The sequence below is a fragment of the Cydia pomonella genome, chromosome 28 (assembly GCF_033807575.1).
Source record: "Cydia pomonella isolate Wapato2018A chromosome 28, ilCydPomo1, whole genome shotgun sequence".
In the NCBI taxonomy this organism is placed as follows: Eukaryota; Metazoa; Arthropoda; class Insecta; order Lepidoptera; family Tortricidae; genus Cydia; species Cydia pomonella.
In genome coordinates this window covers 620434-647948 of record NC_084730.1, presented here as the reverse complement: position 1 = coordinate 647948, position 27515 = coordinate 620434, and the positions used below count along the sequence as shown (strand labels likewise).

General features: G+C 33.8%; 2 long non-coding RNA genes across 2 annotated transcripts in view; one reads left to right on the top strand and one right to left on the bottom strand.

The window, feature by feature from the left end:
- Positions 1–27515, bottom strand: part of LOC133532960 (uncharacterized) — a 149495-nt gene that overhangs the window by 74172 nt on the left and 47808 nt on the right. The window lies entirely within an intron of this gene.
- The window catches only part of LOC133532959 (uncharacterized), an 89208-nt gene continuing 67182 nt past the window's right edge, over positions 5490–27515 (top strand). Inside the window, exon 1 of the long non-coding RNA XR_009801781.1 lies at positions 5490–5868. This is a non-coding gene — a long non-coding RNA (uncharacterized LOC133532959). The remainder of the gene's footprint in view (positions 5869–27515) is intronic.

The window sequence follows — 27515 nt, the reverse complement described above, 5'->3', positions numbered from 1 at the left end:
AGCTTAAATTAAGTAACTTTCTCAAAGACACCGGTATTCTAATTAACTCCATTTCGGAGATAATCAATATTTAATTTTTATTTTATAAGGCCCTTACGAGCGTGTACACTTGCCTTAGGGCCTGTTTACATATTGATTAGTGTTCAGTACGAGTTCATACATTTGCTACTAAACGTAAAGTACTATCTCGGACGATTGATGTTCGAAATGACATTGATATGTCACAGTTTTCAATTGTTTGGTTGAGTTCAATGTAATGCCCGTGTTACAACAACGCTATATGCTACATTTAATTACTTTATATAAAAATAAAAATACTTACAAAAACAGCAAAAAAAAAAATATTTTTGCAAATTTAGCTATTTAGTTTCTTTAAACGTACTTACGGATACCCCGAAGTTAATGGAGTTCAATAAAAACACGGTGTATTTTATTTTTGGTAGGTATTTGTTTTGGTTAGTTTAGAATTTAATTTATTTGTTAGTAGTATTACAGTTTAAATCTATATTAAAGTCCGCTTGGGCGCCCATTTTTTTTGCAAAGCCATTTCTGTCGGTTTCTAGCTGTTCTTTGCCATTTTTTACCTGCCAGTTGTATTATGTCGTCTTTCCAGCGCGTCTTCTGAAATCAGAAATTAGAAATCATCGCATTTATTCGTGATAAACTATAACATACAAAAGAAAGAAACATAGGATAAATAAATAGTTTACCACGAAATGGTCCCGCCTCAGCATAAATGCTAACCCAAGAGTCAGCGCTGATCTGCTGGCCACTGTTTCTTGTGCTATTCTTTCTAGTGTCTCTTGGATACAATACAATACAAATATTCTTTATTGCTCACCGATATGGAAAAAACATAACGACATACAAATTAAACACACAACTTGGACTATAATAGACAACGGGCGGTCTTATCGCTAAAGAGCGATCTCTTCCAGACAACCTTAGGGTCCACTACCCCACTACTAAGATAAGGTAAATAAACAAGTAATTTGAGTAGGATACTATAGTAAGATGTGTTCGCTCCAACGTCCATTGTTGGCTCTAGCAATGTGTCCTGCCCATCTCCATTCGAGTTGACATACTGTATGGATTAAGTTGCATCCAATCTCTGTAAAAAATACTATTATCTAATTAAATTATTATCTACTCTCTCTTTCTCTCTTAAATGTTAGTTGTATTATACTTTCATTACATTGTATACAATAAAATGGGGTAGCTTTGTGACACCCTCCTTTTTGTCCCTGTGAAATAAAAATTATAAATAACCTATTGTTAATGTAAATATGTAATTATACTAGCTTGTCTACGCCAAAATACTTTTGTAACTTAGTGCATTGCAATATTTGCAATCAGGAAAATACGAAAGTCATTTATGTATTTGGCAGAAAAAAAAACCGTTATTATAGGACAATATTACCCAAATTTAGTAAGTCCCACAGTAAGCTCAATAAAGCTTGTGTTGTGGGAACTTAGACAACTATATATATACTATATAAATTACATACGTAGAAAACAACCATGACTCACGAACAAATATTCGTGCTCATCACGCAAATAAATGTCCTTGCGAGGATTTGAACCCTGGACCTTCGGTTTCATAGGCAGGGTCACTCACTACCCACTAAGCCAGAGAGGTCGTCAGAACTATAAAATATTACAAATCAAATGTAAATGAACTCTATTAAATTTGTATCATTCAAAATCGTTACCTGCTTAAAAGTCAAAATCACCATTTTTATTACTTTGCCCCTCATGTAGACAAAATGCAATTTTTTTTTATACTACTTGGGTGGCAAACAAGCATACGGCCCGCCTGATGGTAAGCAGTCTCCGTAGCCTATGTATGCCTGCTAATGCGCGTTGCCGACCCTCCCCCCCCCCCCCTCGTTGAGCTCTGGCAACCTTAGTCACCGGCAGGAACACAACACTCTGAGTAGGGTCTAGTGTTATTTGGCTGCGGTTTTCTGTAAGGTGGAGGTACTTCCCCAGTTGGGCTCTGCTCTAGATCTGGAATGACATCCACTGGCTGTGCCCTACCACACAAAGCGAGATGACATTCACAATGCCCAGACCTCTGTTATTTTCTCAACAGTTTTTTTTTTAAATTTCAAGGGAGCCGTTTCGAGCTGGCGTGGTGAAAAAAACATTTCATGTATGTATGTATGTATGTCACTTTATTGCACATAAACAGGTTAACATAAAACAGACAAAACAAAACAAAAAAAATATGTACACAGGCGAACTTATCCCTAAGAGGGGTCTCTTCCAGCTAACCTTTGAGAAAATGCGAAAGGATAAGGATATATTATTACGACCTGTCTGGCCTAGTGGGTCTGGGTAGTGACCCTGCCTACGAAGCTGATGGTCCCGGGTTCAAATCCTGGTAAGGGCATTTATTCGTGTGATGAGCATGGATATTTGTTCCTGAGTCATGGGTGTTTTCTATGTATGTAAGTATTTATAAATATGTATATATTATATATATCGTTGTCTAAGTACCCGCAACACAAGCCTTATTGAGCTTACTGTGGGACTTAGTCAATTTGTGTAATAATGTCCTATAATATTTATATATTTATTTATTGTTGACAGATATTTATTCCGACAGCATAGCAGAATTATTATCCGTAAATTACCATTTCTTAAGAGGGAAGAATACCACGTGATCGTTCATATAAGAGAAAACGTTTTTCCACTTCTAAATATTTTCCATTCTCCATGATTTTTAGTAAGTTATTGACACAATGAAAAACTAGGTTTATAGGTTTTTATTTCATAATTTGCATTACATTTTTAAAGGAAAACCTTTATGCTAAAACGATCGACATCAAATTCAAAGTGATTTGTTAAGATTTAGTTAGTGGAAACCGTTTTATCCCGAAATGGAATTTCATAGAAAAAGTATCTTTATTTCGCTAGGATCGCAAAGCTATTCTTCCCTCTTAAGAGGCTATCAACACCCAATGTCCTTGAAATTGATGTTACTTAAACAGTTTTTTAAGAAAGACTATTTGTTTTAGTCAAGTAAGAAAAATATATGTTCATATTAATTATATTTCAAAGACCGTGGTCGTACTCGATACACGATTGAACGAAATTGGCTCGATAGAAAATAATTGCAAAATTTGGTCTTAAAATCACAATTAAACGGTTTTATGTCTTTATTGTTTTGACTTATGGGTCTGCAATTAAAATCACAATTTCAAAACATTTATATCTAAACCGTGGTCGAGTTAAATATTACACTAATAATCCACTTTCTTTATTTAAATATTTTTCTTATTATTCCCTTGCCCAGGCCCAGTAACATGCGACAGTGCTATCTCATTTACTCCGATACAAATAGACAGTGTGCGCGCTTTAGGTATTGACAGCCTCTAAATAAAGTTAACCAAATAAAAGGCATTAATTTTAAATGCTCTATCGTTTTTTATATCATAATTTAAGTTACTAAATGATACTAATTTATTATTATTTTGTCTAATTTTAAAAACTATAAATAAAATATAAATATAATACTTACTTTTACGCATTAGTTCCAGGTATTTATTTAAAATGTTTTAATTGAATGAGCAAAATAACAAGTCAAAAAGTTCCAAGAAATCTTGATCTATTATTTAGAAGGCTTTCAGATAGTTTTCTATATCCTTTTCAATATTATATCAAGGAATAAGTTCCAAATCCAATAAGTGTGTTTTTTCCCTGTTGTATGTTTATTTTTGTACAATAACACTTTAGTTACACCTACTACCTACTAGTAAATAGTTACTACTACTAACTACTACATATATTATACGCCTTTGTCCAGCATCACAATATTAATTATCAGGATACCTTTGATAGGTTCCTGTTTTCAATCTTTGTTTATTATTAATTATTTAAAGTAATAATAATAAATAAAAAAATAATAATTCAGCCTATATACGTCCCACTGCTGGGCACAGGCCTCCTCTCATACGCGAAAGGGCTCGGGCTATAGTCCCCACGCTGGCCCAATGCGGATTGGGGACTTCACATACACCTTTGAATTTCTTCGCAGATGTATGCAGGTTTCCTCACGATGTTTTCCTTCACCGAAAAGAAAAGTAAAGTAAAGTAAAGTAAAAATAATTTATTGTACACAAAGAATTTGGAAGTAACAAAATTATGTAGTCTTAAAACTAAGAGACAATTAGGTATGTATGTATGTATGATTGGTTGACTGGTAGAGAATGCCTTAAGGCATTAAGTCCGCCATTTGTACCTTCATGTATTGTGCAATAAAGATTAAATAAATAAATATGTAAGTAATTTTAAGTATTTACAAATAAGGATATACCGGATCCTACACTAGGCATAGCCTGTCACGTAGGTAACCAATTCAGATACGAATTTAAAATTGGTCAAAAAAAAGTAGTACATACAGCAACGGATAAGCAAACAAAAAAGACACACTAGGGACAATAGGGTGTACGTCCAATAGGGTTGTTGACTGTATTACAATATATATGTTTTAATTTTTTTTTCATTGACGATTTTCTATTTTTGTCGGTACTTATTGCTAAAATTTGATGGAAATTTCACTTTACATACCTATATCATAAAAAATCTTCCATTTAGCTACGATTTTTTTACTAAATTTCATAATTATCCTAGCTAGAATTAAACAAGCTTTATCTAAATTTGACGAAAAATTTAATCGGCCCAAATACAATCGACGACCGGTCTGGCCTAGTGGGTAGTGACCCTGCCTACGAAGCTGATGGTCCCGGGTTCAAATCCTGGTAAGGGCATATATTCATGTGATGAGCATGGATATTTGTTCCTGAGTCATGGGTGTTTTCTATGTATTTAAGTATTTATAAATATTTATATATTATATATATCGTTGTCTAAGTACCCTCAACACAAGCCTTATTGAGCTTACTGTGGGACTTAGTCAATTTGTGTAATAAAGTCCTATAATAAAAATAAAAAAAAATACAGAATACGGGTTTCTACAAACCAGGGCTATAATTGTTATATACCTAATGTAGAGTACTGCATTACATTATACCTATTACCTGCCGTAAATATATTTTACTTTAAAATTAATAACTTCTTAATTAAATGTAGTACAAATTGTATACTGATAGTCTTAGTTGGTCAAATTAAAGTCTTCATATCAGATTCTTATAAGATCCATTAGCAAATCAATTAAGATTCTTATATGATTTTTAATAACCATTTTCATAACATAATTTTTCAAAGCTAATTAATATTGATTATCAACAAACCACAATTAGTAAATTGTAAATAAGAACTTCCCACAAAGCCAATTTTTTTAGTCAATTTAAATCTGTTACTCAAGACTAGATTGATGGCAAGCGTAGCCGCGGGTCGCGCCTAGCGGGCAGCCGTGCGCGGCGTCATTTGGCGGCCAGACTTCGCGCGTACGAGCACCCCACCGAACCCCAACTTCCACCCGGAGTGTGAAAAAATACGGAAAAAATCACAGTGCCTGAAAAACAGAAAAAAATGGACACGTGTAGTAAATGGTGCGTTTATCCTTATCGGGACACGTTTAGCCGTGACGAGTCAGTGCTGGCAGCGAGCGGCGCGCGCGCTAGGCCTAAATACGCGGCGCGTTGCGCCCCGCGCCAAAAATTCGCAAACTTCCACGCGAAAATACTTAATAAGATTCTTATAGGCCTATTTTGTATTGCATATCAAAATGACCGGATTTTAATATAGTTTGCAATTAAAGTTGAGTTTTGGACGGACATTGGTCAAAATATAGTATTTTTTGGTAATTTGTGAAGTGCCTGTGAGGACCCGTAATGACGTGAGCAAAGTGGCTTGCTGATGGATTTTAATGGATTTTACCAGAAAATATTGAAAAAATATGTAAGTATAGATCTTTATTTTTTTATAATTTATAGAATTTCAGCGTTATAATCATGTTTTACTACCATATTTAAAAGAAATCTGTCGAGTAATACCTCTATCAAATCAACACATAAAAAGTAAAAAAATAATTATGCAAATCTTTTTTTGTACTTCATTTTAAGAAATAAATAGCTTACTTTAACAGATTTAGGTCAGTTTTTGACCGAAAAATAATGTAAAATAGGTTTAAAATGACCCCAAAATAGTCGCTCTGTTAACAGCTCTATCACGCAAATGTGACCAAAATAAAAGCCAAAATGTTATTCTATCTTCAATAAAAAGCTGAAAATAAAGCAAAAACAATACAAAAATTCGATTTTTATACATATATATGAGTATTAATTTTGTATGGTAATTTAAAATGTCTAAAACCGCCTTTTTTGAGCTATCATCTTTCTAGATTTCCTTTAATCCTTTCAATTCTTATAAATCGCCATATTACACGATATTTAATACAAAAAAAGATATATTTTATACTAAATCCAGAAGTCTGCCCACTTTCGTCAATATACCTACTATTTTCCGTTAGGTATATAAGACGTATATCGCATGGTTAGGTATAGTATTAAAATGAACGGTTTAAAAAAATCGTAATTTTTTATTTATATCATTACGTATACTAAAGGGTTGTTAGGTTGTTTAATTTAAATTTATTATACTTAGAGTATTTTTTTGAAACCGAAAACCTTTTTCTAACCCTAAAACCCTAAAAAACTACCACTACCAAGTTAAAAACTGAAATAATCCATTGACTAAGTACAAATGATAATTTACCGACTTTTGATTTAGTTGTATTAGGTTAGGTACTAAGTATTAATTAGTGGACGTAAATGATTAGGTATATATGAAGTATGCTAAATATTTATAATATTTTGGAATATATTCGTGTATAATTTTATTGCACACACATTTTAACAATCCTAATTATTACGTATATTTTGAGGAAAATTGACAAAACTTACTATATACCGAAACAAAGTAAAAAAATCAATAATTTGTCCGTTTTATATATTTGCACATGTTAAGTGTTTCCCTTTAATCATTTTTTTAATAAAAAATGTGTTTTTTTTTGTTCTAGAGCTTTGGCATTCTGTAAAATTCTAAACTAAAAATTGCAATTGAAAATGAAATACGCATTTTGCCAAAAAAATCCATTTTATACCAAAAATACCTAACATCATTTTGAAAAAGAGCTGATATTCTTCAAACTGCTGGATCGATTTATCAAACATAGCTAAGAACCACCGCATGGAAACTCGCTTTCACGCAAAAAACACATCTAAATCGGTCCATCCGTTTGAGAGCTACAATGCCACAGACAGACAGACATTGGCGTTAAACATATAACAAACCTCTTTTTTGCGTAAGGGGTTAAAAGTAAATTTAAGAAAAAAATAGAAATTATGAAATTATAAACATGACAGACTTTCATTATTTTACATTAACGAATATAATGTAATATTAAAATTATTAAGGTTCAAAAATAAAAAAAAACGCATATTGACGTATATGACGTATAATGTTAATATTATATAGAAACATATTTAAGATAAATCCTACTACTTATATCTATTGTAAATGTAAAATAGAAAGAACATTATGTAAAATTTCGAAATTCTGTAAAGTAATCAAAAAACTTAATTATTGATATTAATTTAATGTAAAAAAAAATCGATTTATGTAGTTTTGATTGAATACTAATAAATTTAATTTTAAAGTATTTGTGTTTTATACTAATTTATTTTTTATCAATAACTGTTTTTTAATTCTTTATTTGTATTATATGTTTAATAAAACTAAAGTTGCCTTTTTTAAATAATGTTATAGGTATATTAATGCTGATTAATTACCTAAATATTTAGATTTTTTTAAAGAGGTTTTTTAATAGGTCAAAATACCCATCATGTTCGATAAAAATCACATTATAATTTACCATATCTTCTCTGGTATATATATTTTACAATATAATAGCGCATTTAGTTCACATTTACCGGAATTATTTATAAATATGCAGTGGAAAATTGTGCTATAACGACTACGTTTAATATTTTATTATATTTACTAAAAATATGTTTTATTAAATTCACCAGGGATACCTATAAAGTATTTAATACTTAATCTATCTATTTAAAATCGCATCCCTTTGTTAAACATAATTATTGAAAGTTATATTATAATATAATGATTATCATTAGTCATAATTCTGAAACCGTTAACTTTTCAGGATTGTCGTAAGGTTATCCTAAAGATAGGTTAGGGTAGGTTTGGCAATCCTGAAAAGTTACGCGTTTCTGAGAAAAAGTATGACTAACGAAAATGCGAACAAAAAAATACATTTATGAATTTATGACTTACAATTCTATGAGAAACAATAGAGACCCATTTAAAATCTAATTTTTTTTTTTGTTAGTCCAAGTTCCTGAGTAAATACAATTATTATAATAGGAACCACCACTACCACATTGACAGCATCATCACCCCCATATTGACCCCATTTTTTAAATATAGTTTTTTTGTTATTTTAACAGGACCTCGTAAGTTTTTTTTACAAATGATAATTATTAGTTTCTTTCTATTAGTCTTAGAGCCCATTATAAATTCATTTTTTTGTTTTTACCCCTTCTTCACAGGGGGTAAATTATAAAAATAAATTGGCAAATATTCATCAAAATTAATATAATTGTTAAGCCATTAAAAAGTAAAATATTGCTAGATGGAGTTACTTTGGTATAATTTATTATATTATGTTATGGAAAGTTTTCTAAAAGTTGGAAAAGTTCTAAATCATTTCTAAAATAAATTTATAAAAAATGAAGTTTCATTTTCTCTATATAAAAGTCTCTGCAAAATGTCTAAAATATTTCGTAATATCGGAAACTTTTTACCAGCACATCGGTAGCCTAGATTGTTCCACATAACTTTCAACTTTCTAGGTATGACTTTCTTTGGCCTATTTTGTCAATTATTTAAGTTTATGATGCAACTTTCAACCCCAATTTCACCTCTTTAAAGAATGGATGTAGAAATAAAAAAAATCTTATTTATGGTTATAAAATATTCATGTAGTCACGAATCAAATAACGCTTCATAAGTATCTACCATTCTGTAACAGCTGAACAAAAAGTGATGTCTTTAATACAGAACAACTAAGACTGTACAAGATATACTTTTGAATGTGAATTTTAGAAATTTATCTATATTTGGAAAAGTTATCCGGGATGTCAGATACTTTTGGCGCGTTGTTTCATCCGTTACTATTGATGCTGACTGTACTATATTTTATTAAAATCTCTTCATCATCAACATATCAACATATAATAAACACTAACACATATAATAGCTTGCTGGCAGTGCTTATACATTTATAATAAGTACATATACACGGTGGTTTTTTATGTTGGATAATGTCCGGGTATGGCTAAGTACAATCACGTCTGAAAACATCGACACGATCGAAGTGCCAAAAATATATATACACGACTTTATGACCCATATATTAGAGTAGCGTATACATATTTTTGGTACTTTGTCCGTATCGATATTTTCAGACGTGACCCTACATTTAAGAAAACTGAATGGCAGTTAATCTTATTCATTTCATACTTTGGAAAATCTAATGAATAGCGTCGTTGTAACACGGGCATTAAATTAAATCGAATAATTAAAAACTATGACATATCAATGACATTTCTAATATGGAATGTCCGAGATAGTACTTGCGTTTAGTAGCAAATGTATAAACTCGTACTAAACACTAAATCAAATGAAAACACCCTAAGGCAAGTTCACACACTCGTAGGGGCCTTTTCAGATAAAAATTATTAATTATCTCTAAAATTTAGTTCATTAGAATACCGGTGTCCTTGAGAAAGTTACTTAATTTAAGCTCAGGAATGCTTCCTTGAAATTAACGGACTTAAAAAATGTGTTATTATTGGAGCCAAGAATAAATGTAAAAATAAGTATTTGCAACAGTTACTTGAAAACTGTAAACTTTTACTTAAAGGCTGTTTGTATAATAACGAAAATAACTATATAGGCATTTATTTATTTATGTACAAGAACGGTTTTACACTAGCTATACTTGGTCCAGGTATATGTATATGCTACATTATAATTATAAAAAAAAAATTCAGACTCATAAATTCCGTATCTTGTTAGTCTCACTTAATCTCGGAATCCTATATACTAAATGTTCATTATATAGTATACGCTGTAAAAATATACATAAAATAAAATATAAAACACAATTTATACATATTTGTAACTTGAAAATCTGTACTGAAGACCTTTATTAAATTATATAATACATACAATATTACATGTACAATAAAGTATATACATACATACATACCTTAACGCCATTAATTAAATTAAGTGCTTCTCTAATGTTATCTAGAAGAGATCGCTTATAATGATAAGACCGCCTGTTTCTACCTCCTTTTACATTGTAAATCTGTTATTGTTTTTTTTTTTGTGGTGTAATAAAGTAGACATATTTACTTACCTACTTAAGAGGAAAGAGGACGGCCGAGTCTCCATACAATAGTCCCCATTTTCCGCTCTGGATATTATTATAAAAATTAGGAGCTAAAAAAAGATTTCAAATGCTTTCAACTCCTAGAATAATTAAAAAATCGAAATAAATCAAACGTAAGGGCAGAGCTGTGTTTGATATTCAACAAATTTTGTCAAAATATTTTCAATAATGTTAATAGCCAGAGAGAAAAACGAGCCTATGTAACAACTATGGGTACTAGGCGACGATGTACATAAATAAATAGATACTTATATACATAGAGAAGACCTACTATTTTATACATTAATTTATTGTAAATCACCACGGTAAAATCCAACAAGCTATACATGTCCAAGAAATAGTTAATAAATGCGTACGGAACCTTAAATAGCGAGGGCGTACATTGAATCCTGAACGAAGCGAAGTATTCTATAATAGAATCGAAGTTCAAGTATTCAAGCGTCTTACGCCCAAGATGGAAATAATTTTGCTACCATACACACATGCTGCTTTTCACGTCACCTATTGAGCAAATTATTATATAACAAAATATTATTTAAGCTAACAAATTGTATCCAAAAAATATAAAAATAATGTCCTAGAATAGAAAAGTGTTACTTTGATCCCTCCTCGCAGGGAAGAAAAAGCCCTTTTTCGAGTAGTTGCATGTGAAAATTGTTCTATTTACTAGCTAAATAATGACTATAAAAAACTACTTTTAAATAAAGTTAGAAACCAAATTGAGGAAGTGAATCTATTTGATAGGATGAAATTGTAACATAGGTTTGTCAAGTTAAAAAAAAAACATTTTTATAAAAAAATAATCAAATTCAAATAAATAAGCTTTTGGCAAAAATTTCATTTTTGGTACAAGCTTTTATCGCTGACTGTACTTTTCTTTCCACAATAAACTAATACTCATCGAGTCAAACCTAAAAACCCCAAACACAATTAGGTTACGTTGTTTTATCACAGAGTTCCTATGGCCACCTCCTGTCTCCATCATCAGATCAGCTCGATGGTACCATAATATTACATTGTCACCCGACTTACATATGCAAGCAAATTTTCGGCTTCATCGGAAATCGGGAAGTGGGTCAAATTTAACTTGCAAGATTTGCCCCTTACATACTAACAGGGCAAGTTAAATAAAAGCTTGTAATGAGGACTACATTTGTATGAAAACGCGATTGTCTTAAATATAAAAGTCCCGTTATTTTAAATAGACAGATAACGTACAGCTACAGCCCATATCATTTAAGATCTGACCTTGAAATTTAGAATGTATATTCTTCAAATGTTGTAAAGTAAAGTTCTACTAAAATATTTTTTGAAATTTAATCCTTCATGCATTGTATTTTTATTGTTTTTTTTGTATTTCTTTTATTGTTTTATTTGTACCGATTTTAGTTTCAATTTTAATTTGTATTGGGAATAATTGCATTAATTTCACCTTTTGTACAGTGTGTTTAAATAAATATTAAATAAAATAAATAATGATAACATTAATTAAGAGCAATTTTAAATGATTAAATTTAAATATTTTTGTACAATAATTTATGACATTTATGAGCCTTGTAGCTTGAAATAAATGTTTTATTTAATACGATACAAATGGGTTTGAAATGAATGTTTTTGACAACTACTCGGACGAAAGCTAGTAGAATTGTATACAGTCACCATCAGATATATCGGAGCGGCCAAGGCGCTCACAAATATCTGAACACGCATCTATTGTCAATGCGTTAGAGTGCATGTTCAGATATTTATGAGCACCTCGACCGCTCCTATGTGTCTGATGGTGACTGTATGTTGTTACTAAATCAATTATAAATTTGAAACAAGAGGAATTTACAAACAAAAAAAAATGCTTACATATATTTTTGCAATGGTATTTTTACTAGCTTTAATTTGATAAACATATTTCTATGCTAAAAAGAGGCCAAGTGCGAGTCGGACTAGCCCATGAAGGGTTCCGTACCATTTATGACGTATTAAAAAAAAACTACGTACAAAATCTTGTTCAAACTAATTTTCGGTGGAAGTTTGTATGGTAATGTGCATCATATATTTTTTTAGTTTTATCATTCTATTATTTTAGAAGTTACAGGAGGGGGGGGGGGGGGACTCACGCACATTTTACCACTTTGGAAGTGTCTCTCGCGCAAACTGTTCAGTTTAGAAAAAAAATTATATTAAAAACCTTATATCATTTTGAAGACCTATCCATTGATACCCCACAGGTATGAGTTTGATGAAAAAAATATTTTTGAGTTTCAGGTCTAAGTATGGGGAACCCCCAAAATATATATATATATATATATATATATTCTTGTATATATATATATATATATATATATTTTTATATATATATATATATATATATATATATATATATATATATATATATATATATATATTTTTGTGTAAAAATCTTAATGCGTTTCACAGAATACATCTACTTACCAAGTTTGAACAGTATAGTTCTTATAGTTTCGGAAAAAAGTTTTTGCTACGGAACCCTAAAAAAGAGAAATTTGAGATCTATATAGGTGCCAAGTTCTGTGCTGTGTAGAAAACCCTGAAATTATAAAGGATTTGACTTGGCTAGTCTTGACCAACAAACCAAATTTTAAAAGGAGACCCTCGCTAAGGCACGGTCAATGGTCAAAATTTTCAATTTTCGGATATGTTTCTTTTGTGTAAGTATAATACTTACTCTACCTTCATTCCAACTATCAAGTTTCTAGGTCATCTAGAGTCTGTGCGGAAAGAAGAGTCGTAGAATGTATGAATCTTTTACATTTCACGACTCTTCTCTTTCCGCACAGACTCTAGAAGTGGGGGGTAGGTATTTGGTCTATAAGTCTTAATTAATGTAATAATTATCAATATATAGGTATGTTTTTTTTCTATTTAACTATAAATAATTTTCAGATTTTTTCCTCTATATACATAGATAGAGGTTTAGTACTCTACATTGATAGATATGATAAGATAAGATAAGATGATGATATTAAATGTCCGAATCTTTTAGAATTAGTCACTTTCAGTTGTCCGCACCACCCCCTACGTCATATTTTTATTAATATTTTTTAGCTGATTGACGCTTACGTAAGTTATTTAATATTCTGATTGATCGTTTTTGTAACTTTAATACTCTCTCGATATCTCCTCCGTTTCCCCATATACTGATTGCATAGTTTATATTAGCTTGAATGTATGCGTAATATACAGATAACAATGACTGTTTATTCGATAATGGTTTAAGTTTTAACAGTGCATAATTTCCTACACATTTTGTCTATGTGGTGTTTATGACTTATTTTAATGTCTATTTCATATCCTAAAAATGTTTCTGGATTCATCCTTCTGCTTGCTAGTTGAGTGCATAACAGTGGTTTTATTTGTATTAACCGTTTGCTTCGAACCAGTTTCTAATAATAATCATAACATTTTGAATATCAAATATCAAGTTTCTAGGTCATCTGGAAGTGAGAGGTTTTCGATCTACATATATCAATATACGATTTTATAAAAATCTAATTTTCAATAATTTTCTGTTTTATGATTTTTCCCCTTATGTAGGTATACTTAGTATTAGCCTACCTTGTTGCCAAATATCAAGTTTCTAGGTCATCTAGAAGTGGGTCAGGTTTAACACATTTACTGCCGGGAACCCACCTGGTGGGCGCTCGTGAACTTTGTTCAGATGCCGGACAACCCGCTGGGCGGGTTGTTTTGTATGCAGCTATAGACCACCGGTTTCTGGTTTTTGATCTATATCAATATATTTATGATTTTTTTCAATCGAATTTTTTATAATTTTCTGTCTTAAATTTTTAAAAAGGTGCCCCCGAGGAAACGGAAAAGATTTAACCACGTATTCCTGAGGTCATAAGAAGGAAAATAGTTATTTGTGCAACAAGAGAGGAAAGGTAGTTTTTCTTGCGAGTGTTGATCGCCTCGCTACGCTCAAGATTCTAACTTAGAATCTTTCTCTTACTCGGGACTCAAAAACACGAGATGTAAAATAACTTTGCTCTCGTGTGACACATACAACTTTTCACCTCAGTAGTGAGAACATATTATAGGTTAAAAAAATTCAACATCTAGTAAAGTTTTTATGCCTGTATTCATCGCCTTCACTAAAGTAAATAGCTACTTTGTTTCACTGCCTGAAGTGACGAAAGTAGGCTTGTTCGAGCTGCTGAGGTGAGGTCTTATACACCTTAAAAAAAAAGTTTTTGTTTTCACCTTTTGTATACTTTTAAACATAATAAGTACATATTCTTGGAAAAAATAATGGATTAATATGAATTAGGTTTTTTTCGTAAAAACTAGTCTATTCAAAGGGTTCCTTGTCATTTTGATATCTGTCAATAAGGTCGTCTAGACTAGGTCCCATAGTGGCGACATAGCCAAGAATAAGGCTTTATTCACTGAGACACACCAAAAAACCATTTTTTTTAATTGGTATTATCACTGAAACTAGGCGAATTCAAAATAAAGTGTATATGACATTTTTGTCTCTAAATTCAATCCGGAATATACTGTTAAAATCTGTCCATTTCCTCGCGGGCACCGTGTATAATAAAATAAAATAAAAAGATGAACAATAGTTATGTATGTTTTTGGGCCACGTAGCGGGTCACATGTAAACGTGTATGCGAAGTGACCCGTTTTCTTAGCTCTAAAGTGTACATATTTAGGAATAAGATAATGTAGCCTAGCATCAGGAGATATGTGTGTGTGGCTGATATCACGTGTGACGTCACGCCTCGCCCACGCTGCTACTAATGACCTAAAAACTGGACCGTAAACGTACGCAGCTGGTTTTTTTTAATACGTCGTCGGTGGCAAATAAGCATACTGTCTGATCATAAGTGATAAAAAAATGAAGTCTAGCCAAAGGTCCCACTGTGGAAGAGGTAAGGAATACATCTCCATGTACCAAAAAGTGTCCGTCAAAAAACCTTAAGAAACCTAAAATTCACCCCCTACGTCCTAGATCTCTATTTTATTTATTTATTTTAAACTTTATTGCACATAAAAAAGAGTACAACAGGCGGACTTAATGCCAATAGGCATTCTCTACCAGTCAACCATAAGGCAAAACAGAGAAAATTCAAGGTGGGTGCAGTGAGAATTAAACAAGAAAAAACCGTAAATTTTAAGCGAAATAAAATTTCTAAATAAATACTATAGTATGTTTCATTATACCTTATGACTATGAGTACATAAATATATACATATATATGGATAAACAAGGATAGATACATATACATACAATTGCACGTGCGTTGTTTATATCAGCTTTTCTCGCAAGAATTACTCTCGGCACACTTTTTTCAGACGAGTCCCTAGTTATTATAATAAGTGCCTACTTGATATTGATCCTTTTCACACTTCGTTGTCTAGTCTCAAAATGATACTTAAACGTATATTGTTTTAGTTCAAGTACCTATTTCAAATAATTAAATATAATACAATGTACACAATGTATAAATGTAACTTTCCGGTTGTCCTAATACCGACCAGATATTCTCTGAAGACTAGTAAATAGAATTTAACTATGGCTCATGATTTCAGTTTCTTTATGCTGTTATGTATGTTAACATTATGTTCTTAATAATGAACCTCCAGGTCTATGTTTCTTAAGTATGTTAAGTACTCTATATTGTACTTCAAATCCATGTGTAAAATAAAAAAAAATGTGAACGCCTATGTTCTTAGCTACTCTAGCGCTACTCTGGAGAGATTTGAAACTATTATTTATAGCTGACAGCTGTACACTTGCAACAGTTCTGCCTATGGAGATTGTATTCCTTCCCTCCACCTTCCATAGGTCCCACTTTATCGCTTACCATAACGAGATTTGCTTGTAATTTTATACGAATAACCTGTAAAAGCGTCCTTATGGCAAGCTACAAAGGGGATTTTTTTGCTTGGAAACGACACAAATAATGTATGAAAATTGTCACGTGACTCTTTGTAGCCTCTGTCATTTTGATTTTTTTTTTAAAGTGAAAACTTCTTTAGCGGCGCTGTGCAATTTTTGTGATGGGGAAAATGTTAAGCTCGCGACAGGTCACGTGCCCGACAGGTTCGTCAGATTGAAAATTCGTAAGACGGACACGTGACCTGATCGAAAAAATCCATGATGGTGGAAGAATCGTCGAAATTATGGATGGAAGTAGATTTTTCTCAGAGATAAACTTTTTAATGTTAAATAATTGTAATAGTTCTGAAGTGTTAAATTTTTAATGTAATATAAATTGTCATGTTTGTGTACGATAGCGCAATAAATGAATATTGTATTTTACCAGATAAATGATAGTACTTTTATACTGATAATTAAAGCAATTCGTGCAAAATTATTCCCTAACCATTCCAAAATATCAAAAATGCACAACTTTAATATTCAAGTTTTCACTTCTGCCGGCACTCCCGGAGTGCAACCCGATGTTTTTTTTTTCGTTTAGCGTATGCCAATGTACGGGTGTTACCAAACCAATCGATCGATAATCTGGAACTGTCGACGTCGATCGATAGTTTCTACCTAAACCAATTGACCCTACGACGATCATCTTGGCTAGGCCCTTATATCCGTTAGTCCGTTATATCGGCCCTAGGGTATTATATCGTTGTCACGGAATAAATAATAGTATTACTGTACAGAAATGACACTTTCTACAAAACCGAAGTTTGACAGCGATTCAGAGATGAATCATGCTGTCTCTTTCTAATGTCGACCTGTCTGGGCTAGTGGTTAGTGACCCTGACTATGAAGCCAATGGTCCCGGGTTCAAATCCTGGTAAGGGCATTTATTTGTGTGATGAGCATAGATATTTGTTCCTGAGTCATGGGTGTTTTCTATGTATTTACGTACTTATAAATATTTATATATTAAATGTATCGTTATGGAAAATATTATTACATAATTTGATGTATTTTAACCATTTCTACTAACTTCTACGTTTAACTTTCTTCAATTTTTAATTTTGAAAAAATTGGTGTGAAAAAAAGATTTTTTACAAAATTTTAAATGCTCTTAACTCTTAATAATAATTGAAAATTCGAAAAAAATCAGAGGTAAGGGCATTGCTGTGGTTATATACAACAAATAGTGTCAAAATACTTTCAATAATGTTAATATCTAGAGACAACTGGCGTGTACTCGTGTCGGAGGCCAAGACTCATTTTGGGTCGCTGCGCCATTAAGTAGTAGTAGTAGTAATATCCAGAGAGTAGTAAGTAGTAGTAGTAGTAGTAATATCCAGAGAGTAGTAAGTAGTAGTAGTAGTAGTAATATCCAGAGTGTAGTAAGTAGTAGTAGTAGTAATATCCAGGTAGTAGTAAGTAGTAGTAATAGTAGTAGTAGTGGTGGTGGTGGTGGTAGTAGTAGTAGTAGTAATATCCAGAGAGTAGTAGTAGTAGTAGTAGTAATATCCAGATAGTAGTAGTAGTATTAGTAGTAGTACTAATATCCAGAGAGTAGCAAGTAGTAGCAGTAGTAACATCCAGAGAGCAAAATGAGGACTAAGTTTGTATGAATAGGCGATTTCGTTCGGTTCTTAAAATTCATTCCATAGAGGGTGAAAAAGAGGGTTGAAGTTAGTTCTAGACTATCTAGTCTACATAGGGTAGCTAGTGTGCTAAAATTTTCTCAATGATCGTGACGTCATAGCAGCATGATATTGCAATGCCAGTAATGAATGCCACATGTGTTTAGACAGTTGGTGACAAAATGTGCCCACGCGTTCAACTGCAGCTTTTGCCACGGGGTTGTAATCTTAAATATTCGAATAGTTTGTGCTGTAGGTTAGAATTGAACAAAAATTCTTTCTGGGTAGTTCCTACCAAGTTTTAGAAACCGGTTAAATCTCTAAACCGTTATCATGTACTTGACGCAAAACCATTTCGGTTTCTCTCGAAAAACAGTTATTTTATCAGAACAGTTCTTATCAAATTAACCGGTTTATAACAATAAAAACCGGTTTTCTTCTATGTCGGTGTCTATATTTACGTGGTACACTACCAGGCCGACCGGCCGTTGCGTCGCTCGTCGAATAAATCGGTTTTTCTAGGTTACAATAAAGTTCTTAAAACGTTCGTGTTCTTATATAAGTTCGGAGGAAAACTGAAATAAACCGGTATTTACCGGTATCGTTAAAACCAGGTCCGAGCCTTGGTTCCTACTACCCTAATAGATAGCCATATATGATATATACAATTTTAAATTTCTATTGCCGTTTCCTATTTTATCTATTACATGTGATGATCAATATAACTTGTCCAAACATGTTTTATTATGTTTAGAGTATTTTATTGCAAATTCACAAATAACGAATAGTGATAGACTAAGTTTACTTCTGTGAAGGGGCGCGCGGAGATCCATACGGGAAATCTTGGGCAGTACGTAACAATATTAAAAATATATATATTAGAAATTAAAGGTATAATAAGTATAGTTCATATAAATTATTTGAGTGAGCGAGTCGTATTCGATAGCATATTATTGTATCGATTAACGTATCAATTTACTAATAAGTTTTGGTTTCTTTGTTCAGTATATAATATAATAAGTATTCATATTTAAAAATATCAGTGGTAACACGTTGCAATAAAAAAAATCTAGTCCTAACCACCAATTATTTGTTAACCTGTTGCTACCGGTGGGATACCTACCTATAATTGGCTCTTTGTTATTTATATATATAACTATTGTGCGGGTGCGTCATGAAACGTATACGCACTTTTGGTATAATTTTACTTTACAAACGTGCATAACGTATAATAACGTTAAGTATAATGTACGAATTATCTATTTTCAAATATAGTATAAGCTCATAATGATATAACATACATAAAATATATCATTGTTTCGCCTAACGAGCATAAGAAATAATTCCGTTTGAAATAATCTAGATTTAGTATACATATCAAAATGTCGAATAACATTTTAAATAATATTTGAATATAAAGCAGCAGGGCGTGTAGATACTGTCACGGAAGAGTATTATTTGACAGAGTATAGATAGGTGCGACGACGAGCGAAGCGAGGAGGAGCGTGTTAGGTGAACTGCACGGCTAGCACATGATTACACGCGGGATAACTCGCGCCGCGAGAAACAACAGTCGCGTGTCACAAATTTCTATCTCGACCTGTCAGTTTCTCGATTTTGGTAGCATAAGTTGGCAGATCGAGAAAATAATTCCACGCGAGAGAGCCATCCCGCGCGCGACTTAGCCAGTGTGGCCATTTATACTTGGAACAAACTTTTCTTTCGTGGCAACACTGAACCGGTACTAACATAATCGGAAAAATAATGAATAGTCAGCTTTAGAAACGGAGCGTCCCTAGTCACGATAACTTTGTCTCCTTCTCGCAGTATTAAGATTAAAGAAATAGCAAATATTATTTTGAAGTCGGAAATGTCAATGTGTCAATCATAATTTGATTCGCTTTGTCGTTACAAGTTGGAGTACATTATTATATCTAAAGATAATTACCTACCTAATAATTAAATACCACCCCTTACGAATGATTGGTGTTTTTTAAAGATAATTGAGATTACCCGAAAGCTACCATCTTTACGAAGAAGACTGAAGATCTCATGATAATCCCCAGCATATCTTCCTTGTGGCTGGCTAGTTGCTGCACCGCTGGCTTTGAAGATAGATTGATGACATGCACAAGTCTGTCATCAAACACGGCGCCTATACCTAAGCATGCTGCTGCTGGGCGCAGCCATCCTGCCACGGAGGACATAGAAGGGCTCAAGTTGGGAACCTACTCCATACAACGACACTCGAATGTTAAAAACAATGAGTTACTTTTGCGTTTTGTATTTTAGCGATCTATGGATGCAGCGTTAGTTTTTTAAGTTTTCTCATATTGCAAATACACAAAAACATTAAGTTATTTTATTTACTCTGACCTCTTTTAGATATTTCGCATCGGATCGCATTTCACATTTATGTGGCCGCAAGCCGGTCGGCTGCTCGCGGACGCGGAGACGCCTCCGGACGGATTCTATCGCTTCTGCGATATATAATATATAGGCACATTAAAAATGCGCTCTGGTGCGGCCTGACTCCAGCCAGTCGGTGGGAATCGTACATTAGGGTGGTAACTACAGAATACTCGTATTACGGCCGTGGCCTTTTGTAAGGTGGAGGTTGAGTTGGGCTGCCAGATTCATTATTTTGCATTATTTTATTATCTGCGTATAATAAAATAATGTATACACCGTGTTTTTTTTTATTTGCGTTAATTTCGAGGGTGCATTCCTGAGCTTAAATTAAGTAACTTTCTCAAAGATACCGATATTCTAACTAACTCCATTTCGGAGATAATCAATCATACATTTTTATATTATAAGGCCCTTACGAGCGTGTACACTTGCTTTAGGACCTGTTTACTTATTAGTTAGTGTTTAGTGCGAGTTCATACATTTGCTACTAAGCGTACGTACTATCTCGGACGATCGATGTTAGAAATGACATTGATATGTCACAGTTTTCAATTGTTTGGTTGAGTTAAATGTAATGCCCGTGTTACAACAACGCTATATGCAACATTTAGTTACTTTTTATAAAAATAAAAATAGTAAAAAAAAAACAAAAAAAAATATTTTTTTTGAAAATTAACTATGCCATTTAGTTTCCTTAAACGTACTTACCGAAACCCCGGAGTTAACGCAATTCAATAAAAACACGGTGTATAGTAACAAAAGTGTACTTAGACACCTAGTTAGGGTAAGTAATAGGTACCTAAGTACAGTAGGTGTAGGTTACCTTACCCAATCTGAAGGCTTTCTCCAAAGTTTTAAAATACATTGCGTTTTTGTACTACTACTACTACTTCACTCGCTCAGTGACCCAAACAAGATCTTGGCCTCTGAGGCAAGAGAGCGCCACTCTGCCCTATCCTGCGCCACTTCACGCCAGTTGGGTATTCCGAGGGCGAACAGGTCTTTTAGGACTTCGTCACTCCAGCGGTATCTGGGACGCCCAGACGGACGTTTTCCACCCGGGTGCACCACATACACTCTTCTCACAGTACGATCCTCTCCCATCCTCTCTAGGTGGTGCGTTTTTGTACACATATTATAAATCATTAGTACTCGGATATACCTAGGTATAATTAAACCCCAAGACCGCGGTTTATATCCCACAATCAATTGAAGCACGTGACGAGTTTTTGTACTTAGGTGGTGGTTTATTTAACTATTTGCGTATATATTTTTTAGGTGCTAGGTTGCATGCATTGACTGTAAAAATACGCGTGTAAGTGTAACGGGTTAGCACTGATTAACTAGCACTTAATTATTTCGTGGATTAGCGAAGTAATATTTTTGTATCAATTAATACGGATTTCCACAAGTAATTTCTATTAATCACCCTCCAGTCAATTCGCCATCAAACTGTTTGCTTTGTTGATGTAGTGGCACAGTCTTAGGCTTTTAATTTTTCTGTCGGGTTTTCATTTAACTTAAGAGAACAAACAAGTAAATGTGAAAAAATACAATCATTTTGTTATTACCGGCATGATATAGATATAGGTATCTTAATAGGTATGTTATAAAGCAATACCACGTACCTACACCTTACCTACCTAGCTAACGGACAAATCATAAAACTCAGGATTCATATTAAAATTACACAGAAAATTGCTGTAGTATGAAATAAATACAAAATATAGAAAATTAACTTTCTTTTAGGACCAAAGTCAACAAAACTTCGACAAAATATGCTTCTCGCGACCCTCTAGCCTCGAAGACAGTTTCTCTCCTTTTGACGTTGAAACGCGGGATATTTTCTCTCCCATAGTGCACTTGTGCTACGAGTTTCGAGAGTATCCCGCGTGGAACTGTCAAACGACAAAATTATGTCGCTTTGACATTTGTCCGCGAGACAGCGGGTTGTCGCGCGCGTCTTATGCTACCGATTCGCGAGAAAGCTCTATGTCGCGGCATTTTCTCGCCTGTCGACTGTCGCGCCCGTCATGTGCTAGCCGTGCTGCGAGCTAATTGAACTGACTTATTTTTTTAAAATTGATTTTCGTATAAAACTCTTTGTGTTACTATTTTAGTTTCTACTCATAACCCTTAATTTTAGAGACAAAGTTTGTCGGGGAATAGAGAGAAACATGGGTACCTAATGGAGAGAAATAATAGACAGAAAAGAGAGAAAGTTTGGCGTTTATTAGTATGTTACTTTTTTATATTATTATTGGTAATGTTTGTTATATATTTTTAAAGTTATATTAATTCAACATTATATAACACGAATTTTATCATAAATGATAGTATACTTAAAGGGTGTTATTAATTATGAAATTATATTTTTCGTTGTTATTTGTTATAATCGTTATTCTTAGTGAATGTTATACTTTTAAATATTATACTATTAGAGTTTATATGTTCTATGGAATATACCATAAGTACGTATACGTTTCATTACTTACCCCTATTGTGCAATTGTTAGCTGTTGGTTCTCCGAAAAATAAATAATCTCTAGTAAAAGTTTTTTTTTTTCAATAAATATAAATAAAATGGTTTATTAAATATATTTTTTATTTATTTATTTATTTATTTACAACACAAACAGTCACATATACAAATGGATTTGAAGTACAATGTAGAGTACTTAACATACTTAAGAATCATAGACCTGGAGGTTCATTATTAAGTACATAATGTTAACATACATACTAACAGCATAAAACACAACACACACAACACATAACATATTATGCTCAATACCTGAAGGTTGTCTGGAAGAGTTCACTGTTTAGGGATAATTCTGCCTGTTGGTACCTATTAATTTATATATTTACTCAATTTTTGTATTTTTTTTTAAATATAGTGGGCACTAAATAATTTTATTATTATGCTGAGTCGTAGAGAACTAAGTACTGATAACGACAAATCTGGATCAAGTCGTATTCAGATTATAATTTATCGCAATTCGCAACCAGTCACCCGGTATCCAAGCTGAGCTGCTAAATTCTCCAAATTCAAAAGCGTCATCGTCAGTACGACAAACTTTGTCATACTCATAACACAAGAACATGTTTGAACAAGGTCAATTGGTCGTCCAATATTATATTAAATAAATAAAAATAGGTCAGTAGACACATATTATAATATCCAATACATTATACATAGGTATAGATAAGTATTGTGAGTGATCTATTACTATTCGATATTGAAGCCAATGTTATGGACCTTGAACAGAATAAAACATGTTTGGAAAAGTTGTATTGACCATCACATGTAATATACAAAATCGAAAACGGCTGTAGAAATTTAAAATTGGATATATCATGTGTCGCCATTTATTGTCGTAGGTAACATTATAAGCACTTCTAAATAATAATGAATAACCTGTTTGAACAAGTTCTAATAACCATCTTAAGTCATAGATAAAGTATTTACTAGGGCAAGAGACACATTAGACATTTGAGCATAATCTATCGCTATTCGTTGTCATAGGGTGCATAATGTTAGATGCACCCTTCTAATAATAACCTGGTTGGACAAGTCCTAATAACCATCGTATTTCATAGACAAAATAGGTACTAGGGCAAGAGACACATTAGACTTTTGAGCATAAGCATAACCTATCACTATTCGTTGTCATAGTTAACATTATGCACCCTTATAAAAATAACTTATTTGGACAAGTTCAATTGGTCATCCAATATCATCGACAAAATAGGGTCATAGAGACATTAAAGGTAATTATGACAAGTGATTTTATGTCCAAATAAAACATGTTTGGACAAGTTCAATTGGCCATCTAGGGTTATAGATAAAATATATAAAGCAATAGTAACACGAAATTTTTTATCATTTTCTATCGCTATTCGCTGCCCCAGCTTGTGAACTCTTTCAAAAAATCAACCTGTTTGGACAAGTTCTATGGCTACTTGATCTATAAAGCTAGATAGGTTGGATATAAAAGAATTGGTAACTATTTTATTTACAATTATAAACAACCAATTAGGAATACAATACAACACACAGTATCACCATATTGGTATGTATGTATACCATTTAGATAATAATGATTATATCTAATAGGTCAATAATAAATGTATTCTATCTACTTTATAGTATCTATCTCCATAAAATTAAAATTCACCCTCGTACCATAGATAAAATAGGGTAATAGACTATAGAACCCCGTCAATTACTATTCGTAGTTCATATCTGACAATAATTCACCCTTCATAGAAAGCTGCCTGCACGAGGGTCTCCTGTTGCCTCCCTTAATCGTTTCCCGAGCTCCTTGTGGAGCCCACGCGCACTTTTGCCCCACGGCCCGAGTGTCTCGACTCCAAAGGCTACGAACTCGTAGTTGGCGCCGAGACAGCTATATTTGTTGGCCTTGTGTCGCTCTCGGGTGTCTGCCGCTGCCCCGGCATGTCTGCTGGTCGCTGAAATGTAGGACGCCGCCAACGTGTCGGCGCAGGTAGCGTCCCACACCAGCGCACGGCCCATCTTCCAAGGGATCAACGACATCCCGTCTGGGCGCTTGCCATCGTCCCGCACGATCTGGGGCTCCAGAGCTGCGGGGACACCGGCGCTGATGAGAGCCCTTCTAAGGATGTCGTTGAGAGCGGAGTGACGAGACAGGCGGCCGGCCCCCGAGGAGCAGGAAAGGCCGTGATGACCAAACCGGTCCACTGGGGCCCCACAAGAAGCACAGTTGTGGTCTGCGCAGATAGGGATTCCGAGACGGAGACCGACAGCTATGCGCAGAGTACTAGGGTCGATTAAAGTACCCGCGTTGGGCGAGGGATAGGCGTGAAGCCAGTGACCTGATTCCGGTTTTGATGCTGCCAAGAGTCTCGCGAGGTCCTTACCTGAAGATGTGGCTATAAGGGAATTTTGGGTGGAAACGGAGATTATCGTGTCCCAAGCCCGTTGTTTTTTAGGTCTGGGAGGAAAATTTGGACTTGGTCCAGCTAGCCAAGCATTCGTGGCCCCATCCAAGCACGCAATCTCGCAGTTTGTAGCCGTTGGGGCTTTAAGGATTTTACCTGCGAGATCAGACGTGCTGTGGATGGAGGACAGGAAAGCCGGCAAAGCGACACCAGAAATATTACGGGTTCCCAAGCCGCCGAACCTTACTGGTAGACAAGCTTGAGTCCAGGCCTGCTCGCTAAAATTAACGTTAAGAACGGATTCAATTTGTGACTTTAGGATGGAGTCTATTGTGCTGGTCAAATTCGGGAATTTCCAAATGGGACAGCAGCGCAGTAGATATGTAAATTTTGGAACTAGCAAGCAGAATTTTAAAATGAATAGGGCACAGTGACTATTAATTTTGACTAGGCGGTCCGAATGAGTCGTGAATTTTGAAATTGACTTATTGAGGAGAGGTGGGATGGCCTCGTCAAAGATAGGCGATCCTAATATGTGCAGGCTGTCTTTAGAAGCGATTTTGATGTTCAATGCAATATTGTTGAAGTTTTGAATGGTTTGTGACACGGCGAGCGGGTCCATCTTCTCTGAAATGTACAACTTGGATTTATTAAAATTTAGTTCTAGTCCAATATCTTTAAACTGATTTTTAATTTTGATTAGATCCGCCAAGACAGTTTGTGAATCTCCGCCTATTGTCCCATCATCAAGATACCATATGTTTAATTTTGAATTTAGATTATGTATTATCGAATTAATAGCCAAACTAAATATCGCTGGCCCAAGAGGATCACCCTGCTGACAACCTACGGCCGAAAGAATCTGATTGTTTTTGTGAATTAATTTTGAGGGAGAATGGTAACACTGGAGAAGAAAATTGTAGATTTCTGGGACATGAATTTTTATTTCGTTCAGCAGGGTGTCCCTATTCACAGAATTGAATGCGTTCTTAACATCCAATTTTAAAAGCACCTCGCACATGTCACTGTGAACAAAGGTTCGCACAGCATGAATTGCTGCCTCGCAGCCTCCGCGGGTACCAAAACCGACCTGGACGGGTTCAAAAAGTGTTTGCAATTTAGAACGCGTTAGCCGAACACAGACTTTTGCAGCCAAACGTCTAAGGGTCGAGCCAACAGCGATAGGGCGTACCCCCGCATCCTTTTTCGTAAGGGCAATAAGATTGGCCCCATATATGACCGGCGTCACGTCTTGGCAAACATCTCCCATCAGCATAAGGTTGACCAGTTTTGTGATGCTCGTGGTGAGATGCTTCCCTCGCTTTTGATCCCTCGTGCAGGCAGCTTTCTCGCGCAAAGACTCGCTATTGCGATACAGCGCGGGAATGCTGCCTGTGTGATGGGCACTCTGCCAAGAGGCCAAGGGTTGGAGTGTACATTTTAGTTATTTTACTTTTTGAGTTAGGTTTAGTTATATTAGTTTATTTTATAAGTAGTTATAATTCTTGTAACTTACATTTAATTTGTATATACATTATTTATTAATAAATTTGTTTACCCTTCATAGAAATATTTATAAACCTGTTCTATTCTATATGATCAATTGTTATACTTGTATATAATAGCCCATTATATTAGACACTAGACCACATCCTAGTTACTATATTAACCCAATATTAAATTACGAGGACATCTATTTACGTAGTTGCATTATGCACCCTTCACTTGAACCTGTTTGGACAAGTTCTACTGACCAGCCCTGGGAACGGCCTTGAAGACGATCAAGGGCAAAGGGTTGGAATATTTTGGTGACATTAAACATTTGTGATGGTAATTTTTTTAAATTTTTAGGGTCTTAGCTGTAACCGACTGAGCTAATCTAATATAAATTTGATCTGTAAATATGTGTATTTGCAATGGTAGTTTAGATCATTTTATATTGGACGTGTTTTGTGAAATAAAGAGCAGGTTCAGATATTAAATATGACTACTTTGAGTGTTAGACTTGTTTTAGTGTTTGCAGTGGCTTTGTTAGGTCTTAGAATTGACTAAGACTTGCTTTGACGATTTATGTAAAGGGTCAAATGGGTAAAAGAGCATGTTGTTTTGTCGTATAGCAACAGTGGTATAAGATTCGATCGAGTTGCGTCAACATGAGATTTTATTACGAAGTTTATTATGTA